This window comes from Corapipo altera, unplaced genomic scaffold, assembly GCF_003945725.1.
Source record: "Corapipo altera isolate COAL_440 unplaced genomic scaffold, ASM394572v1 70, whole genome shotgun sequence".
NCBI lineage: Eukaryota > Metazoa > Chordata > Aves > Passeriformes > Pipridae > Corapipo > Corapipo altera.
Genome location: NW_020884911.1, coordinates 2,355,321 through 2,368,346, shown reverse-complemented (window position 1 = coordinate 2,368,346; position 13,026 = coordinate 2,355,321).

The following is a 13,026-nucleotide window of genomic DNA, read 5'->3' as shown; positions in this document are numbered from 1 at the left end:
CTATTTAAATTAGGAAGAAAAGGCTTTTGGGTAAACACAATTAAAGAAGTTTTTTTTTTTCCTTTTTTTTTTCCCTTTCCAAATTTAGTTTAACAATCTTCTTTTAATTAATGAATATAGCTGCAAAGTAGATGGGTTTTTCCCCCTCATTTTTTATGCTCATTCCCCACTGTGTGCAGCACACATCGAGTGTACAGCTCCAGCTATTTCTAAATATAACAACCTTTTAATTTTTCACTTACATTTGAGTGCTCATTAAAGTGAAAGATAGCAGGGCATGACAACTGCACTTTTCCTCCTTTTACTCTTAAATCAACCCCCAATATATTTGGAGCACAACAGTTTAAATCTTCCTCCCTCCTGCCATGGTGTTGCCCCCCTGAAGTGGATCTATGACTGAAGGATAACCCACATTTCTCATGTATTAAGTGTACAAAATTAATGTACAGCAACACCTCTGTGTGACAGCAGAGGAATCTGTGGATCAGGAACACCGACATCCAAGGAATTTTGCTTTTTGCTATGACTTGAATACATTCATTTTCTTCTGCTGCTGGACAAGAGTAAATATTTCCTTCATAGCAAATCCCTTTCCTAGGAAACAATGCTCTGATGACTAAAGTCGGACTCCCCTCCTTTTGTCTGTCTTAAAAAAAGCTGGTTTCATATAAGAACATGAAATTTTGCATGAAAGAGTTAATAAACACAAGCACACATTTTTATAAGGCACAGTATTATTTTAGCAAGGTCAAAATGGGCCCAAATAGTGAGTACACGATTCCACAGCAGAGTGCAGATTATTCCTAAGTGCAAAACTTGAAAACTTCAGGGTGCAAAACACAGTCTTTCAAAAATAATAGTCAGAGTCTTTAAAAAAAAAAAAACCAACAACTGTCTTGGGCCAGTATTTTTAAGGGATCTGAACTAGATTTTTTCCAAGCAGCATTTTGTCAACATTTGTAAAAAGCCTGAATAATGTGTGTGATTTCAGCCGGCTGAAGATTCACACCGAGCTGTGCCAGACAGGCATCAGATGCACTGAAAACTTCCTGCTGTAATTAGTTAGCAACTGCTTTTGTAATTCACCAGCACGGAGATATTTATAAATACCCTCAGCGTTTGCCGTCCCTGTGAAATGCTGTATTTATTCCACGTGCAGAACAGGTCACTGCCACCTTTTCCCTCTGCAAATCCCTCTCCTGCCCAGGCTGTGGGTGGAGGATGGCACAACCTGAGCGAGCCACGTTGGTATTCTTTTTGTGTGCCTTTGGTATGGGACCATTTTACACGTGGAGAACACACTGAAAAACTTTTCTTAAAAAAAAAAAAAAAAAAGGGCATTTTGGCAATGCTGGCACTAATGGGGTACAACACACCCACTGGAAAATCATCAGAGCAGCTCATGTGTATTTTCATATATATTTTCTGTCAAACAGTTCCAAACGTCGGTGCTACACCTTTAAGTGTTGCTCTGGTTCCATCATGTGCCGATATGGAGATGTGTGTTTGGCAATCTTTCCCAGTATTCCATGTCAATTTTGCAAAAACTAAAAATATTGTTGAAAAAATATTATCCCAAGAACATACGTAAAATTATAAATATTCAGCACATCAAGCTTTTGATATACTTTAGTGCACATGAACTGAGTAGCTGTCAAAATTACAACAGGCAACTCAAGTAATTATGCAGATTTATGCAAAACATTAACAAGAAGAATTAAATGCACAAATGAGGTGGCTACACTTGAATTGTTAAGATTATGAATAATTACCATGAATCTTTTTGCTCTTAATATAACTTGTTTTTGATAAACAAAGCCTTAATTATCAGAATACTTTTGAGAATTTTGGTGACCTTCATTAATCTTACAAAACAAGTCTCTTGTGTTCTGCATTGTAAAAGGCACATGCTTGGAATAAGTACACAAACCATGGGAAAAGCATATGTTAATGGCTACTACAAACCAGTGAATGATACCTCAGGTTGGAAGTAGAAGGCATTCTGCACACGTAGGTGAAATAATATTGAGTATTTGGAAGTACTCTGGGCTGAATAACATCTGACAAAGGCTGGGGGAAGGCTGCTACATGAGAAATTATTTCATTTTGCGAAATAACGGGTTATTTTAAGCATGGAAGTGAAACATCAGCCTACTAATTTCTCATCTCTGAGATACAGGAGGTGCAATCAATCATTTCTAGAGAACCCCAAACATCCCTGCCCCCAGCCCAGAGCTCCTCTCCTCGAGGCTCGGCGTCGAGGTGAGCGTGGATGCCGCGTGTCCGTGTTTTCCACGCTCCCAGCCGGCTGCCAGGGAGAGCCATTCCTGCTGATTCCAGCACTGCCCTCTCCCGTCCCAGGAACGGTGGCACCTCTGGGTGCCCCCCAGTTCACTCCGGCGGTGATTTGCGGCGCCGTCGCGGTGCCGGAACAACCCACCGAGCGCCAGTGGCGGCTCCTGCGGCACCGGCCCAGCTGCCGCCTCCTCCAGGCCCACACCCCCTGCCTTGGGACTGGGAGCCAGGGAGAACTTGGGAAGCATTAAGTCTTTAATGCCAGCCACAGTCCCGCTTCCCCAGAGAGCGAGCTGTCACGGCAATGGCGGGTTTGTCAGCAAATCTCTCCCAGGGACTCGGATTTGTTTTGACAAATGTCAAATAGCTTTGATGCATAAAAATTAACTTCGGGAGGTCATAATTAGACAAAATCCAAACTTGCGTTCTGCTGGTACTTGCAGCACTTTGTGTCCTTGCATAACAAACTGTCTGGACAGCTGAAGCTCTGGACAGCAGGAGCCTCTGCTTGGAATTCATCCAGCTCCCCAGGTCCTGGTATCCATGAGGAAGCTCGTGGGCTCGGCTGTGCTTCTAAAAGGCTTTGCCTGGCACGTCTCTATGGAACCAGCCAAGCCCAGGGTTGCCATCACCATCCTATTCCTGACTCCCCCCCAGCTCCAGTGGGAAGGAATCGCTCCCACAGGGAGGCCGCTCCTCCTCCCCGCTCCCCGTAGCCTCGCAGGCCACCAGAGCCAGGCCACAAGGACACACCTGTGCTGCCCAGGAGGGAAGCACTGGCTCTTCTTCCCTCCGTGCCAATCCCTGCTCTCTGGGCAGGAAGCACAGAGCAGGAAGGCTCTGGTACGAGCTTTTCTTCTCAGGAGCTCAGACCTTTCCTTGAACACGTGCCTGTGGTTTGCTCCATTGCCCCCTCCCGGTGCCAGACAGTGCTGCAGCTCCCTGCTCAGCCCCTCGGAGAGCTTCGGGCAGGAAATACTGACCTAGAAATGTAGCCACCCGCTTGGGGAGTAGCTGGAAGAAGAGATTTTCAGCGGAATAAAGCAAGAGGGTCAGGAAGAGACCCATCACAGACTCAGACTTCACGAAGATCCCACACTAAGAGGCACAGGGACAGAGGTGTGCTCCCAGTCTGGCTACAGAGCAAACAGGTGAGCGTACAGCATTTTCTTCCCAACCCATTCCCTCTCATGTCCATGCTCCCCTTCCTTGGAGAGGGCACTTTAGTAGCTGTGAGAGTGGACCAATTTTCAGATCCATTCAACCCTTGGTTCCTTTTCCAAAACCACTGATCAGAATATCGATTACCAGGACTTTTCTCTCCTGACAAAACTCTTATTCAACAGGTGGGTATTGCATCAAGGCCTCCAAATTATTTCACAACAGCCCCAGAGAAGCAACACTCAGGAAACACTTTCCATTCACAGACATCACTTCTGGCTGTACAACATCATCACAGGTACTTGTTCTGCTGATGTCCCCACACTGCAGCTCTGCACTCCCAAAAGACTCTGCTGTGTTCTTAGGAATTGGCAAAGAGAGAGAGAGAGGCAGAGATCAAACCCAGATGAAAATTATAAATGGGTGGATTTACTGTACTGTAAAAGAAAAGCAGGTAGATCAAAATCCACACCTTACAATCGAAGAACAGCTACTTTGGTGGCATCAAGTTACTTTTCAGGAGCTGCTCAAATTAAACACACCCTGCCGGCCCCAGACCTCATATGCAAGTTTCCTATAGAGCACTGATTTTTACAGTCATGTAAAAATAAAAAATATTGTAAAAGAGGAGCCTTCCCATGAAAATTCTGACAGGATCTTAATGGTAGCAGCACTACTGGGAGCTGCTATAATAATAATATTCTTCCTGCTACTTGTGCCTATTTTCCTTCAACACTATACTTGCAGCAGTCATTTCCCAGATAATGAGCCTGTTGTGGAGAAGGGCTAATTTAGAAAATCAGAATGGGGTTACCACCAGCAGACATTGTTTTCTTAATAAATGATCATTTTATTTTGAATAAATGTGAAGTTATACCCTGTCAAGATGTTCTTGCTTGCCATGAAATTTCCCAGTATCCAAAAGGTTAGTGGAAGGTTTCTCTTTATAAGCAGACAGCGTTGACACAATTTTTCCTGGTTCCTTGTGTAAAAGCATGAGAAGAAAACAAGTTTACTAAGGAGGTGATGTTTCTGTAGAGACACAAGAAATTACCGAGTAGCTTCTGGCACCTTTTTTCCCCTGCTGGAGTTTGTGCATGGTGACCACAGAACACCACACAGCGTTTTAAGGGAACAAAACCTCACACAGATCAAGACACATGAGAATGATCAATCTGCTCATCTGAAGTTGGTTGGTGGAGTTTTTTATTCTCCACCAGACTAGGATTTGCAGCCTGATTTCTCTTGGGTCACTCAGGTTGGACTGCAGCAAGGACTGCCTGGGCACTACATAAGGCCTGACTTAGGCTGTTGTGCCAGATATTGGTGGAAAAGGGCTGTAATCACCTAAATCAAACTCCCATTCTCTACTACAGAAATTCCTACAATAATTCAAGAGTAAGGCAAGGAGCACCCAGCAGCAGGAGAAGAAAGGAAGAAGGTGTTCCCTAAGATTTGCTGGGATAGTTTCATCAGGGATACAGCCCCATGATGAGCACTTTGCAGGGGTTTCAAACCACCAAGTTTAGCACGAGCTGGAGGGATCCAGAACTGCAGCAGCAGCTGCAGAACAAGCTTTGAAATCATTTGCTGTTGGCACCTGGCTCTATCATTAAGAACAAAAACCCACAGCAAACTAGAAAAGGGAAAAAAAAAAAAAAAAATTAATGACAGCTTCCTTCTGAAAAAAACCCATCAACCAAAACCAAACCGAAAAAAAACCCATCGAGAAAGCAACTGTTTGACTCACTCATCTCTCATGATTTCTAGACAACTTTATCTTCCTCAAATTGAGCCTTTTCTTGAACAACAGGTTTTTATCCCAGAAAGTTTGTAGATGTGGATAGACTAGGTCTACTTTCAGCCTAAAGGGTAAGTGAAGTCCTGAGATGCCACCACACCTGCCAGTTGCACATAAAGGTTCTTCAAAATCCCCTAAGGATCCTGTCAGATAATAGAAGATGGAAATAAAGTGTCCCCCATTGTCAAGCCTTTCCAAAAATACAGATTTATTAAGTTCAGAGAAAACCAAAATGTCAAGAGCATCTTAGGCTTTGAGTTCCCTTCAAAGCCCTTCATCAAATTCTAAAGCCCCCAACAAGTGGACTAAATGCTCTCCCTTTGGCAGATGCATAATTGAGGTTTGCTCTTAAATTAAGGTAAAAATAAACAAGCATTATTAGAGGGAATTCACTCCCAGAGAGCTTTTACAGCTGAACATTTATCAGTGTGTGGAAGATGTTACATAAAGTGCTTTTTAATCAAAATCCTCTTGATCACCAGCCACAATTTTTCAACCCCCTCAGCTCTTCTCTCCGGATCTCTGTGGTTACACTTTCAACTTCAGCCTTTTTGAGCATCAGTCTTTTGGTCTTGGTGCAAGTCAGAACAGGGATAGGGACTTTATAGAGATTCATGGCAGGCTCTGCTCCCACTCCAGACACAGAAATACACGAGACCAACTGAAAAACTGAGGCACTTCGGGTCAAAATAGAACAATTTCACTGCTGCAAAGATGTTAACCAGGAAAATACTCCACACAGCTCCAGTTTGAAAACATTCACGGTTCTATATAACAGACTGAGAATTTGTACACACTTATTTTTCCCTGACTGTTGCTGGGTGAACACACCACACGTGCACATCACAGACCTTCCCACTGCAGCACGTGAACTAATTGCTGTTTGCTAATGCCTTCACTTCTCTAATCTAGTCCTACACTTTAGGTTGGGTAATGCAGAAATCCCACTTCTGACATTAAAAAGAGATTAAAATATAAAGTGTTGGTTTTCCAAACCAGCGACAGCGGTGACTTAAATAGCCAATCCCATTAATTACCACCACCAGTCGGGGTTTAGCACTGGAGTGTCAGACAAACAAACACCAGGGGTGTCTCTCCTGTGCATGGGTATTCACACAACAGACACTTCCTGGTCTGGAGGAAGGGAAACTCTCTGGAAAGGTCTGAAAATGGACTTTAAAGACCTTAGTGCTGGTTTGGGTCCTGGGTGCATCTCTCTCCACCATAAACTGCACATTGCTGAACATGCAGAAAGTTTGAAGAACATCTTAAACATCTCCGTGTCATGAGCCACAAACTCTCACTCTTTTGCACCTCTAACCTTCAGCTGAGGCTGAGCAGTCATTTTAGAAAGCTATTTCTTCTTAATGAATTCCAGTGAGTTAAAATAATTCATTCACTGCTAAATGTTTCTAGGAATTCTCTTTAAAACTTGCTAGTTCTTTCCAGCATGAGTTTATGCAGCTTCAGCTTCCATTCCTTTGACTCTCGTTACACTTTTGTCTTTTATATGGATTCACCACATCAAATAAAGCACTAAAACTCAATATAATGATTCTGTATCAGAATGCCATCAGATCTATATCAAAATGTCATCACATGCAGATAATGCTGCAACACATTGAGGTTCCTTGGGCTCAGCGAGAGTTTTCAAGAAGAAAAAAAATCCTGCAAGTGGAACAAGTTTGATGAGAAACAAAAAGATTTCCATACCCTGGGACTCACCCCCATTTTAGTGTGTTCTGTACAGGGGGAATATCCAGGATGGATATTTTTTCAATATGAAAATTAAGAGTGCTGCTCTAAAACTTGCAACCTTTACTCTGTGAATGGTTGTGTCCCGACTGGGTTTGGGGAACTACTTGAAATGTAGGAAAATGTGCAATTAAGAGCTTTAAAAATACGATTTGTTAGGAAACATTTAATAGATTAAATCCGTTGTGCCTGTTTTGCCCATAAGATGAAAGAGGAGACAAAGAGCCAGAGCTTTATCCTGGTACAAGTGGTAAACACAGGTCACCCTTTCCAGACTAAAACACAGTTGGTGGCCCCAATATTTTCAGGGTGTGTCCATGCAGGAGGAATCAGGAAACGCCCTGGATGGGGAGATGCACTTTAAATCTCTCCCTAAGAAGCAGTTTGAGCACTCAGAACCCTGCAGAGCCTTTCCCAGCAGTTCCATTGGAAGCTGACACCTCCTGACAGGCAGAAAGGGGGTGTGAAGCGGTGCCTAATTCAGCAAACTCTCCCTGCACCAGTGGGTTGTTGGCCACGTTGAGCAAGAGAGGGAGAAAAGTTCTTGTGTTTATTCAGCCACAAAGATCCAACAGCTTCTGCTGAAGAGAGAACTTTTTTTTCTCCCCCCTGCAATGGCTTTCTCCCACACTTCTGGATCTGTGGATCCACACCATCTAAGGATACAATTCCCAGTCCCATAAATACTCCATATGAAGAAAGTGATGCAAGTCTGAGTTTGAAAGTTCTAAGTGCCTGTGAGAAAACACACCCTAGAGAACTTAGAAATAGGACAGAACCTTAAAACACATCATTTTACTTAATAGCTTTTTTTCTCGAGGCATAAAATACACCCCATGTAAATGCAAAGAACTGACAGTGACAGTGTACAATCCCTCAGTCCTACAGTCGCTTTGTTTTCAAATTTAACAGTTAATTTTTTCCATCAGTCATTTGAGCAGATGATAAGTGGGAAGGGATTTTAGTCATAAAAACTATCATTTGTAAAGGCCTCATTTAAATATGCCTTAATTAGCATTTTCATAACTGAGTTATCAGGTTTCCATTAAACTCTGAAATTCTCACTTCTGTTCCCACTGGACAGATGTCCACATTGCAAAAATAAAAACTGCACAAAATCTTACAACACTAGAGTTGGCAGTAGCTGGAAAACAGTCTGGGAAGAGAGAATGAACAGGGAGAGCCAATCTTTCACCACCGTTTTCTGCACTGAATCCAACCATTGAGACAGTGTGAGAAAGTCGGGACTGTTGGTAAATATATCGTTTCTGCAGCGAGCAAAAGACAGGACTCCTGTCCCCTTGGCAAGGCAGGCTGATGCCTTCAATTTGTGCTGTGTTAAAGGAAAGCAAATCAACAGGAACTCTGAAAAGTTATAGGATTTCTCAAACTTTTTTTCCCCCTCCAGATTCTATCACATTTAACAAGCGAAGATGTCGTTCCTGGGCAGTCTTGGAATGATCCAGATCTGGCACAACTTATGAAACTGCTTTTCCCCAAGACAGAAAAGTACTGAACTTTCTTCCTGCACTAGAACTAAAATGTTTTGAAAAAAATCCCAAACCCACAAAATCCAAACTCTTTCTAGTCCAAAATTCTAAAGGAATAATGTGCACTCAAGCTAAAAGCAAAAGCCTAAATACATATAACACTTAACAATTATATAAACAACCTTTTACCTCTTTAGAAATACAGTACAGAGAATAATCAGCTACAATCATTGCTTTTGAAAATGCAGGATTTATACTGCACAAAATACTCTAAAAAGTAAAGAATTTTCTCCGCTCAACAAAGGAAAACTATCAGACTAAATCAGGCCATTGCAGTATTATTTGCAGCAATCATGATAAGTCAATTTTGGCTTAAACCATGATTGTTATAAACACTCACATAACATATTATTTCCCAGATGGCACCTCACTGAAGCAAATACATCAAACTTCTGTTTCCTTATTCTCAAATAAGGGTGAACTTGTCACTGGGATAACCTCCAGCAGCTAAACAAACTCTCCTCTTGAAGATGATCACTCTGGGTTGTGTTCTTGGAGATCCCTGACTCCAGGGCCAAAGTTTGGGCAGGAATACCTCAGTTTCCCTACAAAGTTGGATCATTCCCAAAAGGAGGAAGGCAGGGCAAGAAATGGCAGCAGTTGGTTTGGATTTGACTCCCAGCTGTGGTGGTGGGACCCAAGTGAAGGAAGTAGAGCACTGCAGGGGTTTTAATGCAAATGCAAGGTTGCCTTCAGCCACGGCCCAGGAGGGAAGAGGGAAGTGCTAAGACACCAGGGACTGAATTAATTATGTACATTGAGGCACAGACAGACGTGTTTATGGGATGGCTACAGCACAGCAAACTCTGCATGGCTGCAAAAAACTTGGCTGCTAATGCTGACTCTGCCACTGATTTGCTCTGTGACCTGAGGCAATTCACTGAAGCCAAAATCTCCCACCTTAGGCACCTTATTCATATTTAAACCCTTAAACAGTGACCTGATTTCCAAGGTGTTGAACATGCACCACCCCCACTGAATTACAGGTGACTCTAGGTATTAATACAGGAGTTCAAATTGAGGTTTATGTTGGAACAATTCAGTTATGGTCACTCTTGTCTGAACCAACGATGTTCCCCAGTGAATCCAACTTCCCAAAAGAAAAACTCCTGCCAAGAAATGCAGCAAGATAACACAAAAGACACAGGATCTGCATTTCTTGGTACAGAATATATACAAGTATGCAAATAAATACTATATATGTGCATGCATCTGTGCCTATATATGAAGACAGGCTTAAGGAAACTGATTTTTCTTCTATAAAGAGTCGAATGTTTATTAATTAAAAAAATTGAGAAAAATTAAACTAAATAAAGTAGATGATTTAGAAGGAAGATACAGCACTGCTATAGCTTGCCTTCTTTTCCCCTTGAATTTCTTCCAGGATTCTTTAGGTATCTGATTAATAACAGGGATGAAGACAAAACCAGGAGGCAGTGACTTAAGTTTCTTCCCAGATGAATGAAATTCTTTCAGCAAATTATGACTTCTGGGCTCCACCCTGCTCCTTGTTGCAGCAGGACATGGAAATAAGGAATGTCTTTTCAGGAAGCTCCAGCTCAAAGGCTGGTAAGCACAGGGTAGATATGTTAACACAGAGTTTCCCTACAAGTTGCAGGGATAAACCAGTTTATGGGAACAGGCTCTGCCTCCCCACAGCCTGCCACACCACACAAACCTCTCCCTTGCCTTTCTCCCATCAGCACTACCAGGTATGCAGAAACCAGGCTGCAGAGGAAATGTGTATTTTAAAATCAATTAATTCTTATCATCTACTGTGTGTCTTAAAAGAACATTTTACCACAGTCCCATCCTTAATACAGAAATATCATCAAGTAATGAAGCCTCCAGTTCAGGGATTCGATGCTTTTAATAACATTTATCAAGCAACTACCCAGACACCTTGGCTTCCATTTGAAGATGTCCCAGTGCCTCTGGAGAGAGCAGAGCAATCGTGGAGTTATAAAGGCACCCTAAGGACATTGTCTAAAATAGTCATTACACATCATTTTTAATCCAAGTATTCACAGTTATAAGTTTAATAGGCATTAAAGAAAAAATAAAAATGAAATATTTTTCCTCCTGCAGAGGATTAAAATGTGAACTCCTCGTTTCCTCTTCTGCCCATTTCCCCTTCCCTTCAGACTGTACTCCTGGGTGAAGTGTATCCCTAAAATCCAGATGTCCAGGTGAGCACAGGAGCTGCCATCACATCACTATTCCAACTCCATCGTGCAATGAACTCCCAACTTCGATTTCTCCCTGTTCAGCTCATCTTTGATTAGGAGTTGCTCATGCTGAAGATCTGCTCAGCAAGAAAAATTAGCCACAGTGACTTGCATTATTTATCAGCACTAATTCGGATGTACATTAATCACGTGCCATAAGTGGCTCCACAGCAGAGAAAACAAAATTAAAAATAGGACTGGTCTTCTCAGAGGGAAAAAGTTTACCTTGTGTTGTCACCTGTGTAAGAGATTTGCCTCCTGCAACTGGTTTGCATCAGCTCCTGCTGAACAGATGACACTGGTTGCAGTGAGCTAAAGCTCTGTAGTGGGTCTGTGTGTCAAACAAGAATCACACCTCAAGTTTGGGGCCAGATTCCTCCACCTCCAATGACACAGAAACCAGATTTAACACTAATCTTGTTAAACCACAAATTACAGCCCTTGTTAAATTATAAATACAGGACAGTGTGATTTTTTTGTTTTTAACTTTTGAACTGATGTGACAGCCGAGGTCATGCAGGGCAATGTGGACAAACACTCACTGATCCTCCTACAACCTGACAACGTGTAAACAGCAAAGATTTAGAAGATGATCAAAGACCACTAGAAAAAAAAACAAACCAACCAAAATCCCCCACAAAACTGTATTTTTATCTTTGAGAACATTTTGCACAGTGGGACAGTAACATTGACTATTCAAAATGAGTAGCATGAAAATCAAAAATTCATATATATTCCAATGCCAGAACGCAGGTGGCAGCTCAATCAGCCACGTGTGTGTCCACAGATCTCCCTGTCAAGGGCAGGAACATTTAAAGGCATTTGCAGCCCCAACATCCACCACAGCTTCAGGAAACCCTTCAGGTGTGAGGCAGAATGGAACCTGCCTTCAAGTACTCTGTCCTAAAATAAATAATCCAGATTTTTCCATATGCTTACTGGCATCCAGTTGCTTTATACTTCGGGTCAAGAAAGAAATGAAAAGCCTGACAGATTTGCATTCAGAAGAAGAAGAAACTGTTCTAGATGCTAAAACTGCACATGGGGAACAAAGAATGATCATCTTTCCCTGCACCAATAAATTGTTCAAACAGCTCAGACTGTAAAGCCACCACAGCCTGTCACAAATTCAAGATAAACCATTCCAGCAACAAAATTCTGTCTTCAGCTTTTGCCAATACAAACAAGTGGCATTAGAAATTCAGTTTTTATTTTTATATATGGCCTCTTGTTGCACATCTGCACAGAAGCTCCTGTGCTCTTGAGCCTAAGTGATAAGATTGGAAACAAAGTACATCTTTACTAAAATAAACATAATAATCCTAAAATAATTAGTGGTTCTCTTATGCTTTTGATGGAGAATATTTTGTTCCATGCTTTTGGTTTGGTTAATACCAGCAAGGAATTACTATTCAGCAAAATAAACATATTTCACATAATGAGCAGTAGAGAAGGAGTTTCTACATTGTTGGAAAGACGGAAGAAGCAAACAAGAATATTCCTGACATCCTCTTACCCTTAGAGAATTAAGGATTGATAATTTTTTACAGCATTAAGTACTTATATTTTTTTCTCCACCATTCCAACATCAATACTAAACCATTCAGAGAAAAAAGAACCCTTTGGCTCCTTGAATGCCTCTGTTAATATTTATTGGTGCAGATCTACAGTATGAGGCTACTCCAGCAAATGAACACTTACAGACAAGGAGTCTGAGGTCTCAAAACTTCTACCAAAAAGAAATGTTCAAGCACAACATTTTTAATACATGAGAAAGTTAAATAAAGCATATCACCATCCTCTACTTCTATCTCAGCCATAATTGCACTGAAATTCTTCTTATCACTCCAATAACTAACAGTATCTTATCGTGTAAGTGATTCTACATGACAATTAAGATCTGTTTGCCTTCAAGTAAATTTAAAGAGTGGTCTTTAATAAAACAGAATAAAGCAAAGAGATGTCAAGTATCGTCTGTGAGCCCCCCCATGCTCACCCAGAATTCTCCAGGATTAGCTTGCCTGGCAGTTTGAAAGCTGCAATCTGGACTTTGTCAACTTTTTGGCACTAAAATTCAAATGCAACCCAAGAAGATTAGAGCTGGCAGCATCACTTTAATAGCAGGTTTGCTGAGCAGCATCCCAGGGAGTTCAGCTTCACCTGAGATAAACCCCTGGATCGGGAACTTCTGCTCCCTGGGAGCCTGAGGGGCTGCCAAGGCCAGGAGGCCACCCTG